The sequence below is a fragment of the Phasianus colchicus genome, chromosome 4 (assembly GCF_987193195.1).
Source record: "Phasianus colchicus chromosome 4, bPhaCol1.hap1.1, whole genome shotgun sequence".
Classification (NCBI taxonomy): domain Eukaryota; kingdom Metazoa; phylum Chordata; class Aves; order Galliformes; family Phasianidae; genus Phasianus; species Phasianus colchicus.
In genome coordinates this window covers 50196074-50211728 of record NC_143439.1, presented here as the reverse complement: position 1 = coordinate 50211728, position 15655 = coordinate 50196074, and the positions used below count along the sequence as shown (strand labels likewise).

General features: G+C 41.3%; 1 protein-coding gene across 20 annotated transcripts in view; it reads right to left on the bottom strand.

Annotated features, from left to right (window-relative positions):
* The window catches only part of APBB2 (amyloid beta precursor protein binding family B member 2), a 166852-nt gene that overhangs the window by 23378 nt on the left and 127819 nt on the right, over nucleotides 1-15655 (bottom strand). The window contains exon 1 of one of the 20 annotated variants that reach the window (XM_090139530.1): nucleotides 2951-3222. The exons of 18 other annotated variants lie outside the window; for them this stretch is intronic. The gene's annotated coding sequence lies outside the window, so the exon portion shown is untranslated. Of the gene's footprint in view, nucleotides 1-2684; nucleotides 2833-2950; nucleotides 3223-15655 lie in introns of those variants that run through there. One more of the 20 variants, XM_090139531.1, reaches the window with a different exon arrangement.

The window sequence follows — 15655 nt, the reverse complement described above, 5'->3', positions numbered from 1 at the left end:
CATTTTTTGCGTATCTGAAAGTCTCTCTGTTGCTTAGAGAATGATTTTGTTCTCCACTTACGCATGCCATTAGGGAAATAGATCTGCTTTCACTGAAAGGAAATTGGCAGTGGTTTATAATATTTTGAAGGGTTCAGTAAATCCTTAACCTTTTCTATAAATGATCCTAAGGACTTTTGCCTTCCAAAAAGACTATTCCAACAGACTGTGGCCTTGTGTTTCTGTGCCTCTCACCATAGCACAAGGACTGAGCAAAACACCCTCTCCAGAAATGCCTTTTTTGCTGGGGGCCAGATTGTGCCATCAATTTTTAAGTAATTCGCCACTGGTAGCAAAGAAGATTTCTGCTTAAAAATTGAAGGCTTCATGTAGCCTTCTGTTGCTTCATATATTATGAAGACTGCAATAACCCAGTCAGGTTCTATTTTTAAAGAAGAAAATAAGAGGCAGCCTGACACATTAAATGAATTCACATTCTGAAAGAATTGAATTCTACTCTTAAGACTGGAGGCTCTGAATTTTTAAATCACACTGATGGTTTGGGTGCTACACATCACATCGATACCTGACAGGCAAGCTGGTTCCTTGTTGCTCCTCAAGCCCTTTCCATAAATAATCACAGAGCAATCCCAGGTCACTTCACTATTTCTTCACTGTTTCCCTCACCTGTGCATGCTAAATGACAGCAACTGTGATGAAAGAGATGTGTCCTTTATAGCTTCACGCAGCAGATGGCCACCCCAGGCATCTCCTCTCCTGGGGGACTTTCCTAACCCACTGCAGACCATTGCTCTCCCTCTCCTTGGGAAATGTTATGTTTGACTTGTTAGGGAAAATGTACATTTTTTTCTGGCAGTACAAACTGAACTTTGAATGGCAGGCCACCTCTTCCCCATATTACCAGACCATCATTTGAGATCTACCAGTTGGGTAAGAGGTTTTCTGTTTTAATTTTTAAAGAATTATTCAATTCAGACACAAAGATAGTCTAGCATATCAATTTGGAAACTTCCTAAAGCATGTAGAGGAGCCTTTAATATTACAGCACAATACAACAAGAAAAATGAATATGTTATTTTCTTTGGCAGATACCAAACCAAAATCAGCAACACAGGAGCTATTTTCTAATAAGAGGAAATTCAACTGAACGCTTATTAACAAATTGACATTCCCTGGTTTAGAATTGTTAAATTTAAGTTTTTGACCTGGATTGACTTCACTCATTTCAACCTATTTTAAACTACAGTGGAGCAAAGTCCGCTCTCTGCCACAAATCAAAGCTCCACAGGGCAGCTGAATCAATATCAGGCACTCTGATGTCGATTAGATCAGAATGTTGTCCACAGTAGCACAGAGTTTTACTTCGTGTCATGAAACACAGGCAACTCCAATGGCAAACCAGAACAGCTTGCTGAACAGGACACCCAACAGACTCTTAACAACCCGACAAACAGCAGAGACATCTAACAGGCACACACCTTCCTTATCTAAAATACTGACCCTACAATTCATTTGACCTTCATCTATTTCAACTGATCGGTGTTTAAGATAACTTCATACATAGAGATATCTAATGTATCCATATACATCCGTTATTGTAGAAAGGAAAACTAATCTGTACTTAAAAAAAAAAAGCCAACTGGTATTACTTAATAAAACCACAGGATCTTTCTCTTCCCTCTAAATCCTTATGAAAACAAATAAGCCCATTCTTACTGAGAAATGCTCCAGGGCTGAATAATATTATTTTCCTCACTCACAAGTTGTTATAATTACATTAACTGTGAAGCAACAGCTACAAAAACATAATTAAAGCCATAGTTCTAAGAGAATAAACACTTCATATATTTCACTGATAAATATCAAGAGTCAGCAATGTTTAGTATCCTTTAAGAAAGCAAAAACTACTGCACAGGAGAGCAATGAGGTTCCATAAGGTAAGAGAGACCTAATTTAAGAGCAAAGCTGCTGAGTTTAAAGAAAAAGATGAATGTGCTTGTCTCTCCTCCCTTCCCTCAGTATGCAACATAATGAGGATTCAAAGCTATATATCAATTAGCAAATCAATGAAATTTCTCCTGCTGCAAATTCTTTATGAATACAGATAGGATTAAGCAAGGCAGAGACCTCAAGGCAATATATTACATTTAAATCATGAAGTTTCCTCTTTTGTCAGAAATGCCATTAACTGTTTCTCCTCAACAAAATATATTTTTACATGCATGCATCCCTACACAGTGTAACACTTCCTTAAAAATGTCGAAGACACCTGGACCTCTACAAAAATTTCAAACTGAACAATCTCCGTTGGCAATAATGAGTTTAAAGAAGCCTAGAGTAGCTGGCTAGAAGTTAGCTGGGAATTACACAGAAATCATTACATGGGCACTGTTTGAAGAAAAACACAGGAAGTTTCTTCTTTTTCAGTAAACAAGGTTTCTGCTTTTCATAACAACAGCATCGATTTGGTTATTAATGCAACATTATCAGTAAAAACAGCTGATGATCACTCTCTACAGCATCTGGCTGGTCAATATGCAGTCAGTAAACTGCAGCTAGCTTGAGAACATGAAATTTTGAGCTGAATACACAGCACCCCCCACCTAAGATCCGTTAGTTAGCTTCTTGCTCAAATGAGCAGTGTGTGAGGGGATAAAGGAGGGAGAGCAGCATCAAACACTCACCGCTCAGCACACAGCCCAGCCACGGCGCTCTCCGAAGGTTTTAAGTGGCAGCTCTTGGAGAAAAGAGATCTGACTTGCCTTTTGTCACACCAGGAGCTGTGATTTGCCTTACAGGCACCCACACAGAGGCTTTAGACTAACGGACCGTAGCTTTGAAAATACAGCAAGAGACAAAGGCTAATCCTACCATGAGACTGTTGCCTGTGGTGGGGGGGCGGGGAGAGGGCGGGCTGAGGGTTTTTCATGTCACTTTTTAAGTTTCTTACCTCGTTCTTGTAGCCAACAGCAACGCAAGCCATGCAGGTCACACACACCCCCCCAACTCAAGGCGCTGCCCAGTGCCGTCAGTGCGTATCCAGGAGCTGTGATGCAGTGTGCTCGATGCAGCCACGCACTCACGCTTCACCCTGAGAACAGCAGCTCATTCATTCTGCATTGAGCCGGAGCGCATCGCGCCAGCTCCCCACTCCTGGCGGACTGTGCACGCCTGTGCTCCTGCTCCAGCTGGGAGCCAGCAGGTGCTCCCCGAAGGGCACAGCTCCACCGAGGTGGGTGTGTCTTCTCCTCCCTTCCCGCTGGATTCACCATTTGCATACTCTAACCTGCCAAGCAGGCCCTCTCCACCCTCTGCAATGTGGTTTCACCGATGCACGGTGTATTTCCAGCCTGCGAACTTCCCAGAGCAATCCACTCCAACAGAAGCAGTCTTTGGGGGAAGCTAAAGCACGCAGGACTCTTCCCCTCCCAGTTTTCCCCAAGCAGAGCAACGCGTTTGCAACGTGACTCCAGCTGACTGCCAGCAGGGAAGTCTCTTTAAAAGGCAGACGGGATATACTGCCAAATTCAAGAATTTGGACAGGACTGTAACTGTGTTTGCTTCAATGAAATTACACCTGCTTATGCTAGAAAGGGGATTTATCCTTGATCTATAAAAAACAAACGCCCCAAATAATTCTATTTCCCAAACTGCATGACACATGCAGTAACAATAATTTTAATTTAGAGGGGTTGCTCTGCTGTAACGGTGACAGTAAAAGCAGTGTTCTCAAGCTCCAGCTTTTATTCTTTTGGCAAACATGAAAGAAGAAAGTCAGTGCCCCCGCATACACCTCTGGGAGCTGAGGGAACAAATGGCACCAACATCTTGTGGCAATGCCAACATCGTGGCTGCTGCTGGCTGGCTATGGTGACAGCCAGGGGATGAGCTGCATGAGTCCCATCCCAGGGCATTCAGTGAGCATTCACAGCCACACCACTGCAGCTCCTAAGCAGCTTGCCTGCTGGACATGGGTGGGTCATGTCCCTGCTAAGCACTCTTCTCCATCTAAGAGACTCTCCTTCACATGTGCCCATGGAGCTGGGAATCACACCCTGTCTTCCACATAGACAAGGAGCCAGTATGGCCAATGCACACCACCTGTCTCTTTGCAGTGGCTGAGCTGAAAAGCAGGGCAGGGAACACAAACGTGGGTATTCCTACCAGCAGACAGGAGAGAGTGACAAGCAGTCTAGGACAGTTTGCTGGCAGTCAATGCTTCCAGCCATGCGGATGCACTTGGAGCAGGATGTTTGTTCACAGCCTAAATATACCCTGAGAGTCCAGTGAGACTCTTTCCTTCCTTCCTGTGTGCCATGCACAAGATTTGGCAGGATGAATTATGTTCGAGTGGCAACCTGTGCTGTCCTGAAAGCTTTCCATTGATTTCCATGGGACTAACAGGCTGAAATTTAATAAACAAATCTGTTGATGCTGTCTAAGAAGAAACAGATCCAATTTCTTCTTTCCTGGATGTGCTGGAATGCCCAGCACTCTCAAGAATTCAAGGCCATGTAGTAATTTTGGCACTGAACTAAACAAGTTCTTGAAAGGCTTGACTTAAATACAGAACCTCATTTGTGGGGAAAGAAAGCATTTTCATGGACAAGGAAAGCAGCACTTGAAAGTGGCTAAATACTGTAAGGTATATGTACTATATATGTACTATATACTATTGGTCCCATTATGCATTCCACATAGCTTTTTAACCTTGTAAATAAAGATAATTAATCTGATAGCTGTTGACAACTATTCTGCTCTCCTCCTTTTTCAATAACCAGAATACTAAAGGATATGGTAATTTTCCAGCTGGCCAAGTGACAGCACTTGTGAGACAATGTTAGACACCAAATTGAAAGCTTCTAAAGAGGGAAGCCAAATTTCACTATTTTAATATGCTGAAACAGTTTATAGGAGAGAACCACTGCTTCCTGAAACCTTCCTTCAGTACAAGAAAAGAGATTCAGTTCAACCTTGGAAATACGTAAAAACAAAGACAATTAACACTACATTTCAGGCTTGAAGTTTCAAGTTGGCTATCCAGTAAATGAACCTGGGACTAATTTTTAATCCTGTGTTGGTTTTGATGTTTTGGTACATGATACTTACAATCAGTGCACCTTTCAGTAGAGGTATGGCTAGGTGTAAAATGCTGGCTTCATTACTGAGCCCTGGAATCAGCTGCCCTTCACCTCATCTCACTCTCTCTTCTCTACGTTTGCTCCTTCCGGTTGTTGTCTGTGGAAATGGCAACAGCTTAACCTCTGCCACCAGCAGCTTCCAAAGCTTGGTGAACAGGCACTTCCTCAGTTTCACCCAAATTGTGAAGTGACTGACTGTGGATGTGAATTTAAATTTTTGTATATTGTCTTTTGGGAGGTAGCTCTCTGAGATGATTCCTTAGATTTCATTTGGTTACATATATGTATTCAGAAAATGAAAGGTGAAACTCAAATGTAAGTTTTATTCACAAACTGGGTTTCTAAGAATACTCATTGGGTACACAAGTTTTGACACAAGTCAAAGTAGCAGCACTGTGTTTGGCTGACAGGCTTTCCGCATCAACAGTTACCAGAAATTAGGTAGAAAAACTTCAGCACAAAGTCTGTTCCAAGCCACATTCTCCACTGACAGCCAAGGAAGGAAGCTTGCATCCAAATCCCTTAGAAGGGAACAGGAAGGCTGTCAATAGTGCACTATCATGCAGTGTGTACCTACACACAGCAGGTAAAGCAAGCATGCAGCAGGCAATGGGACCCATTATCAGCCCTGGAAAGGTAGAAACTACCCAAGAGAGCTTTCAGCTGATGAGCACCCAACAAATTCAACTCTTGCACTGCCAAATGTGCTGAATTCACAGAATCACAGAATGGCCAGGGTTGGAAGGGATCTCAAGGATCATGAAGCTCCAACCCCCCTGCCACATGCAGGGCCACCAACCACCCCATTTAATACTAGACCAGGCTGCCCAGGTCCCCATCCAGTCTGGCCTTGAACACCTCCAGGGATGGGGCATCCACAACCTCTCTGGGCAGCCTATTCCAGCACCTTAGCACTCTGTAAAAAATTTCCCCCTGACATCCAACCTAAATCTTCCCTCCCTCAACTTAAAACCATTTCCCCTTGTCCTGCAGTTATCTACCCTTTCAAAGAGTTGATTCTCCTCCTGTTTGTAGGCTCCCTTTAGGTACTGAAAGACTGTACTGAGGTCACCCCACGGCCTTCTTTTCTCCAGGATGAACAAGCCCAGCTCTCTCAGCCTGTCTTTGCAGGGGAAGTGCTTCAGTCCCCTGATCATCTTTGTGGCTCTCCTCTGGACCCTCTCCAACAGCTCCCTGTCTTTCTTGTACTGGGGGCTCCAGACCTGGATACAGTACTGCAGATGGGGCCTCCCAGGAGCAGAGTAGAGGGAGACAATCACCTCCCTGTCCCTGCTGGCCACCCCTTTTCTTATGGAGCCCAGGATCCCATTTGCCTTCCGAGCCACAAGGACACATTGCTGACATGTTAAGTGTTTCATCTATCAAGACCCCCAGGTCCTTCTCCGCAGGGCTGCTCTCAAGGACCGCTCCTTCCAGTCTGTATGGATGCCTGGGATTCCTCTGGCCCAAGTGCAAAACTTTGCATTTTGCCATGTTGAACCTCATCAGGTTCACCTTTCCAGCCTGTCAAGGTTCCTCTGAATGGCATCCCTTCCTTCTACCATGTCAGGTAGAATTCAAGACAGCAGAGATATTTTGGGGTAGGTCTGGTATGGAAACACAATATGAGTCATTCCAGCCTCTCCCAGCTGCTACATGCTTGCTCTTCTGGGTCTCCATCCAGTTTATACATCTCCAGGCTGCTGTGTTCCTCACTGGAGACAAGGTTCAGCCAAGCTAACAATTATGGAACAGAAATTTAACACCACAAAGAAAGTGTGCAGATCTGCACACACTTGGCAGTGATGGTCTGCCTAGGCTCCCCATTACTCTGGCACTGAACAGCAGGGTGACCTAGTAAAAGAACTCAGCATACGCTCCAGGTACAGGAAGGGGACCACACTTTCCTCAGTTGATCAGGTATTCCTACTGCATGGCCAGAAGCTGATTTATGTCAGAGCAAAACACTATATATCCCATCACACATAGCCCTGATTACAGAGCTATGGCTGGACTAAAGAAAGGCAAACATTACCAGCAGCTGACATCCTTGTTGGACCCACCCTAGAGATGCTGGCAGATCCTCAGAAGCATGGCATTATGAAACATAGCTATAACACAAGGCTGCACATCCAAATTACAGCAGAGCTGTAGTCCTATTCTCACACATCCTCTTATGTAACTTCATTCACAAATCGTTTATAATCATTAAATATCAAGCAGCAACAGCACTGCCAAATCTTCCAATTTATCTGACATTTCATTTTGTTTTCAAAAAGATGGAGGAGAATACTAGAGGTGGATGAGGGGATCATTTCATAACACTTAAATCCTGGATTCAGACAGGAATATGAGAATCTCCATACATGCTACAAAACACAATTCCCATATGCAGGGATGGACGAGAGAAGTTAGAAATGCTACCTTGAATCCTAACGGCTCAAATTTGACAAAATGAATACCATTTACAATTGCCTTGATTGGCAGTATCCCATAGGGGCTTGCTTTGTTTTTTACACTGAGACCCTTGAAGCTATGTATGCACTTCAGAAATGAATAGAGGGCACGAGCAATTGTTCAGTTTGCTTTGTCTAATTCATCTCATTATGTTCCTATTGGTAACTGTGCAATAGCAAGATTAAAGGCAACTTTCCTAATAGAATACAGGCAGTGCCAAAAACATTCATTCTTAGTGCATCTGTTTTCTCATGACTTTAGATATTTGTATTAAATGTGTATCTACATTTTTTTGAGACATGCAAATGTAACTAGATTCTTCAGACAGCACCAAAAGGAACGCGCAGAAAATAAACTTCTCAATCAACAAAGACTTCTCAATCAACTACAAATTCAATATATTCTTAGTAAACTGACCTAGACCTACTATTAGCTTGCCAAAAGAAGCACCTTCGCTATTAAAAGATTGTCTGCAAATGTGAGGACAAGCCACAGGGACTCAGACAGATCATCCACTGCAGGCTACCGAAAAATTATTCCCTAAGTAATCTGCTGTTCCTCTTTATGCATCTTCTTGACAAAAACAGTATTGCCCCAAACACTGACACATGTCAATATAGGCACTGCAGAAAAAAGGCAAGCTCAGTTTTCACAGGTGCTTGGCTAAAGCAGAAAAATTCGCTTATTTCATCTTTGTTAAAGATAAAATCAGCAGGATACCAAATCAAATACTGAAACCAGCCACCCTGCCTGACCTTACAGACCTCAAACCCATTTGTATTCTTCTAAGATTCATCATATGCTCCTCGGTGTTCCACTGTTCTTTTCTTCTACAAGAACAACCATAGCCCTGCTAAGAAATGATGCTTAAGCTATGCTGGTGCTCCCAGAGGCATTACATTGTGTTATACTAAGCAATACCCAGGTTTCTCAAGCTCGCGTCTGTATGTTATGCACCAACCCAACTCATGTTGAAATTAATGAAAACTTTTCGTTAATTATAATAAGAATCTGGTCAGATTCAGAGGGCACAAGAGCATCCTTTTAGTCAGCTCTGAAATTTATTGGGGTGGGGAAAGGGGAACTTCAGGCAGTAAGTTTTAGAGATGATTGAGTTTTGTATTTAATACATCCATCAAATTATAAACTGAATGTATTTTTTTGGCATTACATTAAATTAAGATGAATAGAAATTATGTGAAACATCACAACGAACAGAGATTTTTCAGTGTTATCAAGCACAGTTTTCTTCTTTCAAAAACACATTCATGTTACACTATCAAAGCACAGAAATGAGTCAACATTTACATGAGTAAAAGAAAAAGCCTTAAATATTTAAGACACTTTAATTTTATATTGAAAAAAAATCTTTTTGTTTACTCAAATGAGTGTGCAAGTTTTTGCTAATCAATCTGCATCTATTAAGGAGACTTTAGCAGGCTACCTATCTCCATTGCCAGAGGGCAATGAGCTGAACTCCACTGCCAAAGGTGTTTTCTCTGGTGCAGTTAGTATTAGGAAACAAGCCAGTACTTCTTTCTCAGAATTGTAAACCTAAAGTGAAAACTCTTTCTAAATACATATAAGACAGTATACACTATGATTTACAGAGGGACATACTGCACATAAATATTTGAATCGCAGTCAGCTAGTAGCAAGCATGGAAAGGAGTCCTGAGGCAGACACACCATTTAAATAATTGAAGTGGTAAGCTGACAGAAAGCACATCTTCTTGTATTTTAGAGGCAAGCTCTAAATTAATATACTGGTGCAGCTCTGTTAAGTTTGTGACAATGCTCAGAAAGAGACAAAAGACAAGATCTTGACCTCAATTTATTGTAGCGTATGCCAAATTTCAGAAGACCGCTGAAGATCTAAAATTTCACAGGTTCCCTTGGTATCAAGAATGTAACACTGATGCAAGTTTTACAACTGTGTTTATGTAGGTGGATATAAATATTTACATAGTGAAGGTAAATACAGAAACATCCCATCTATGACTCTGCAGTACAGTATATGAACTGTTCGTACAGAAATTAAAACTAGAGGTGGATCATTTACTGTCCACGTTTTGGTTCTTTAATTTGCTGCATTAGCAAGTCATGAAAGTCCCATGTTTCATTAAGTAGTGTAGTGCAGAGATAATCAAATTAAACCCTTTCCACTGCACAGGAAATTTTCTCATCTGAGTTACTTGTTCAGAAATGACTTGCCCAGTAAGGTAATCATTTTAGGAAGTCACGTTTTTCCCTACAATACAAAACAGATGAGGTAAATAGGTCTTAAAAACACTGACCTTTCCAAGTAAGCCACAGACAGAAAGTCTGTTAATGCTCATGAAAACATGCTGTAATCAAGGTAACAAAGAGTTGTATCAAACCTTACAGCCAGCATGGGGCTTTTAAGTATAACAGTAACATGATTTTTCTTAAAACACTGCTTGCTTTTTTAGCAACTTAAACTCTGTGCCTTTTTTCCTCTAAAGGTTTTTATATGCCCACGTTATTAGTAGTGGAATGGCTTCAATATAAAATAGACTAGCAAAGTGTAAGTCACTGGCTCACTAACTTAGTCTTCCTTTATCTCCTACCAGGACCTACATCTTTACATAGTCTTGAGAACTGAAAGAATGCTGTAAGTTCTTCTTGCTTTTTGTTGTCTTGCTTTTGGAAGAAAAGTATTATCAAATTGGAAGCATTTTCAAGCTTTCATAAGATGATCAAAACCTAATTCTGCCAGGAAAATTTATTCCATAGGTGACTCATATACACAGACCTGCTCTTCACATATCATCTTAGAGAAGTGCAACTAACAGTGTAAATTCAGTACCACTGCAGGTGAAGGGCAGGCGCCTTAACTGGCACCAACTTGCTTCTGAAAGAGGATGCTACTTTGTGTTGGCATAGTCTCTGCTGAGAGGAAGCAAGTGATTGCACATGCACCCATACACATGACAAGGCAAAGTAAATAAATTAATTTATTAATTTAAGACCCAAGCTCCTATCTGGGTGTTGAAAACAAGAAGGGCAAGCAGAGTGCCCAGCAGTGAGACATTTTCTGCTCACAGCTATGGAGCAGAAAAATTGCTGCTGTCTGCATCACTTACATCAGTGCTTTGCCATGGAGTTAAAGCAAATAAATACAGGAATCCAGCCTGGGCATAGCACCTGCTTGATTAACATGCAGTGAAAAGAATAACAGAAGAAAGCATCAGATTCCCACATCAAAATGGCAGACAGCAGCTTCACAGGCAGCCCAGCTAATATCAAGGGACCTGCAAACTTAAATGGCTACCACACAGATTACCTTGGTTGCCTTTGAGTTTAATAAATGGAGTCACAGCAAGTGTGTGGCAATTTTCTAGCACAAATTTGGAGAAACACAGTAAACCAGGGACTAAGTCAGCAGGTCATCATTTTTACTGATTGAGATAACCTGGCTGCATCACTGCAGCTATTTGCAGTCTTGGCATAGATGTATCATTCAAATTAACTGTGAGAAAGATTAACAGTTTCATGGTTCCCAGCATCCTTTCAAGTGTGACTCCCAGAAGAAACACTACATGCAATTCCCAAATTACATACATATTTCCCACTATTTCTAGAAAATAAATATAGAACACTAAAGACACGCTATAATAAAATACTTAAGCAGGGTTCTGTTTAAGTTGACTGAACACTACTGGTCACTCTCAGCCACTAATGCAGCAAGTGACACTTTTTAAGTGGCTGGTTTTCCTAATGAGAAGAGTAGTCTCCTGCCATTTTTCTCACTTCCTCCCAGTGCAGTGCCACAGCATCATCCTGAGCTCTCCACACCTTCTCTCCATTCCCATCCCCTCCCACAGCAATCCTCATAATTTCCCTCTTTGGTGCCTGTCCCAGTTCCCTTCCTCTGTGAAACTTCACTGTACTTTTGCTAGTCCACTGCTGCTGTGCTTCTGAGCTGCTGTTCCTGCATTTAAGTTTTTCAAAGGTTACCAAATATCTATAGCTCTGTGGCCAAGATTCTCCCTAAGCATATCCTTTTTCTCAGCTGTTATCAAAGGGTGAGTTCATCAGTCATAAGCACTTTATCCTTAAAAAAGTTCCTTGCTGTCACGCAAAATCATTTCTCATCCCATTAGTGAATTAGGCAGAAGGGATAGAGGGATGCTTAAGCCACTATCAATACAAAACTGTACATCAGTGCAAAACTACAGGTGCTTATTTCAAGTTAGCATGGTGGTATTTTAACTCACCTTCCATCTACTCTATCAGTTAGGTTAAATCCTGAAATTAAAATAACTACATTCATTGATCAAAGTAAGAATGCACACACACAGCTTTTTGCACCTGCTTAACTACATCCCCTTCACAGTCATGTTGTATTATCACCCCTTCCTACAAAGCACTGCACTTGCAAATAGTAATGTCAGGCCTTATGGACATTAACTGAAGCTTTGTACAGATAATCACCTAAACTATTGTTTAGTGAAAAGAAAATGTTATCAAAATATACGGAAAGGAATGTTCAGCTTAGAGAAAAGGAGAAAGGAAAAGATTACTTACAAAACTCAGCAAAGAATATGGGTCAGAAAAGCCAGTACAATCCTTTTCTTCCTGTATAATCCCTCACCTATGCCCTATTACATGATTTCTCACTGTATTTTTTGTCCTTACTCCAAGGTTATGCGGACCAAAGGGAATAGATAGTATTGATTCGTGGTGTCTCTGAGTTTGAAGAGTTCAGCTGGAATTACACATGCTTTGAAGGTGTTATCTTTTCAGAAGAGCAGGTGCATACACCATCTCAGTTTTAATTTATTTTCAGCTTTTCTTGACCACATCCCTTTAATGTGGAACAGAAAGTTTATTACTTGTTATCTCCTACAACTCGATAAGCTTCTCTCAAAGAACTGGAGAAAGACTTGACCTCACAGTGCATTTAAGGTTTCAATCATCACCTCAAAGGAAAAGCAAACCTTCAGCACCTCCCTGAACAATGCTCTTATAAAGCCACATCAGTGAATACATCGCTGAAGCTTCATACTGTGTTGCTTGCACACAAAATATTTTCTGAAAAGGAGAATGATAAATTACAGATACACCAGGATACTCCACGTGCACTAACTTTACCTTTGTTGTCCATACTAATCTTTAAATTCCCTCATTAAGGCCGGGTATCCTTCCAAAAATCTCACATCTATACGATGTGATGTGCAGTGGGGCTCAGGTAGTTTGTGTAAACGTGCAGCCTTAGCCAAGGAAATATGGATTATAACCCCATGAGACAGATACCATTCCCTGAAGCAGCGCACCCTGCAAATTCCCCACTCAACTGCTTTCTGTCCTCAAACAAACCAGTACTTGCCCAAATCCATCTCCATCCCTCTCAGCTTGATATACACTCATGATTCAAAGAAAAATGCTATTCAAGCAAAAACTTTCAAATCTGCATGTCTAGAGAAAGATTCCCGGATCTATATTTAGCCACTTGATTTTCAAAGGTACTTAACACACACAGATTCCACTGACATCAATGGACAGTGTAGCTGGTAAACACCTCTGATATCAGGACATTTTTGTTTAGCTGTTGAAAAAGCAAAATATTATTTTTAATTCCCATATTCTGAGGAATCTGAGCTGTCACTTTAGGCCATTCCCTCCTCATCTTTTCACAGGCTTGTCCTGTTCTCTCACGTAACTCCAACAGTTTGCTTAGATTCATGGCAGCCTACAGCTCCTCAAGAGGGGAGCAAAGGGGCAGCACTGAGCTCTGCTGACAGCAACAGGACCCAAGGGAATGACATTGAGCTGTGCTGGGGAGGGTCAGGTTGGCAGTAGGAAAAGATTCTTCACCAGAGGGCATGGGACAGGCTGCCCAGGGCAGTGGTCATGGCCCTGAGCTGCCAGAGATCAAGCATTTGGACAACACTCTCAGGCACAGGGTTTGAATCCTGGGTGGTCCTGTGTGGAGCCAGGAGTTGGATTCAAAGATCCCTGTAGGTCCCTTCCAACTTGGGATTTTCCATCATTCTGGATCTAGGGAGCAGAAAACCAGCAGCAGTTCAAAGAAGTGGGGCAATGGATTTCCACACAGTTGAAGAGGTCCTCAATACCACCATCTTTGAAAATCAGTGTTTTTAGGGCAGAGTAGGGAATGCAACACTTTTGCACTGTCTAACCATTGTTTCTAAGACCACAAATCATCACTTAAGAACCAAGAGCAATTGCCCTCCCTTCTCAGCCTCCAGGGAAGAACACATACCATACTAGAAAAGCAGATTTGAATTATGCTATGACAATGCTGGTGCGTGAACAGAGAAATATGCCATGTGTTTTGTCCAGCATTCTAAATGCCCTCACCACTCACATTTAGGTCTGTGACAGCTGTCTCCTGAGCACGCTGACAGCAATCCTGTCAGTAAATGGCTCCATTTTACAGCTGGAGTGAAATGCTTTTGTATGAAGTCACCACCAGAGAAGGCACTGTGCTCTCCCTCCAGGCAATTAAAGCCTCAAAGAGATTTTAAAAGTTGAGCTGGACTTTGGATTGGTGGAAAAGTAATGAAGACAAAGGAAGATTCTGGGAAATGTGCTAACAGAAACCCTTGTACTTTTTGTGATGGGAAATTACCTTTTCTCCCTTCCTTGTTAGTGAGTGGCTCAGAGGCAGAAGGCGTGCGCCAGCAGTTGAGAAGGGGACACAAAACCCAACCTGAAGCATGATGAATGCACATTCCTGCGGCTCACAACTGGAAAGAACAATCCTTCAACAGCTTTAGGAGGCTGATATTCTCCAAGATGCTTTTCCAGAAAAATCCATGCCAAGGACTGGTTGTTAAGAAAATGCAGCACTGTCTATTATTCACTGATACACCTGTGGAGCCACAAATTCTACACGTGGCAATGACATCACTGACCTTGAAATCAAACTATTTAAGCAAGTACTAGGATTTTTCTCTCATTTACAAGTAATATTAAATGAAATGTCATGGCTTTTTTGAAAAATAGAAAAGGGGAGGAAGGCTGTAAAGATAATGAAGTACAATGGCTTTTACTCTAAAAAAACATCACACCACCTAAGAAATACAGTCTACCAAAAGGATGTTCAGATAAAGTATATATCTTTTCCTTTAATGCCCATATTGCATATGAAACACTGGAGCTTAGAGTCTACGCACATATTCATGCACAACCACCAGCTTCTCCTGCAGAAACCTGCTTTTGCTCACAATTTTACTGAGGTACTCTGGTCTCTCTTAAGGTCAAATATACTTTACTAAATGATTAATTGGAAACAAGGGATGCTACCTTTCAAAATACAAAATCACTACATAGCTTAGGTCAACAAAACAATGAAGCTTTTGCTTATCACACAACTGTTGTAAAAAAAGAAAAAAAGTAACTCTAGAGGTCAAGATAATAGTGTAGCGTACAGAGAAAATTATTACAGCCTTCCAGTAGATGTTTCTGCCTGAGGTGAATTACCAGACATATCCTCAGATTAAACTTTCATCAGCAGATAGCTTTATTTCATCAATCTTTCATTATGGCATTGCTTAGAAAATCATCTGGTCAGGTGTCATTAGAAAACCTTTTCATCTTCCAAAGCAAAATCTATGCCTATTTTACTACAAGTAAAATGCAGTTCAAAATGAGAGCTGGTGGATCACTGTGGGTTTCAGAAATGTCAATATAGAGGAAAACATACATTTCTACAGTATTTTAAAATTTTAAAACTTCTTTTCAGAACAAATCTAATTAAATTTTATTATATGGGTTCTTGGAATACAAAATGTTGCTCATTAACGACATTCATGAGCAACATCTTCCAGAAGAGTTTCATGACAGAAAGTAGGACTTTTTCAGCTTCCTAGAAGAGTAATCCACAAAAAAACAGCAGTGCTTTCTTGCTGATATTGCAGCACCCAAACAAGAAAAATTAGAGTTAAGAAGAGTTCAGTTTCAATACAAATTGGCCAAATCCCTCTTCTGACGATGAAAATATGAGAAAAGATTAGTTCATCTGTTCTACCGCTGTTTCTCTGTTGATGTCCCAAATAAAATCTCTTT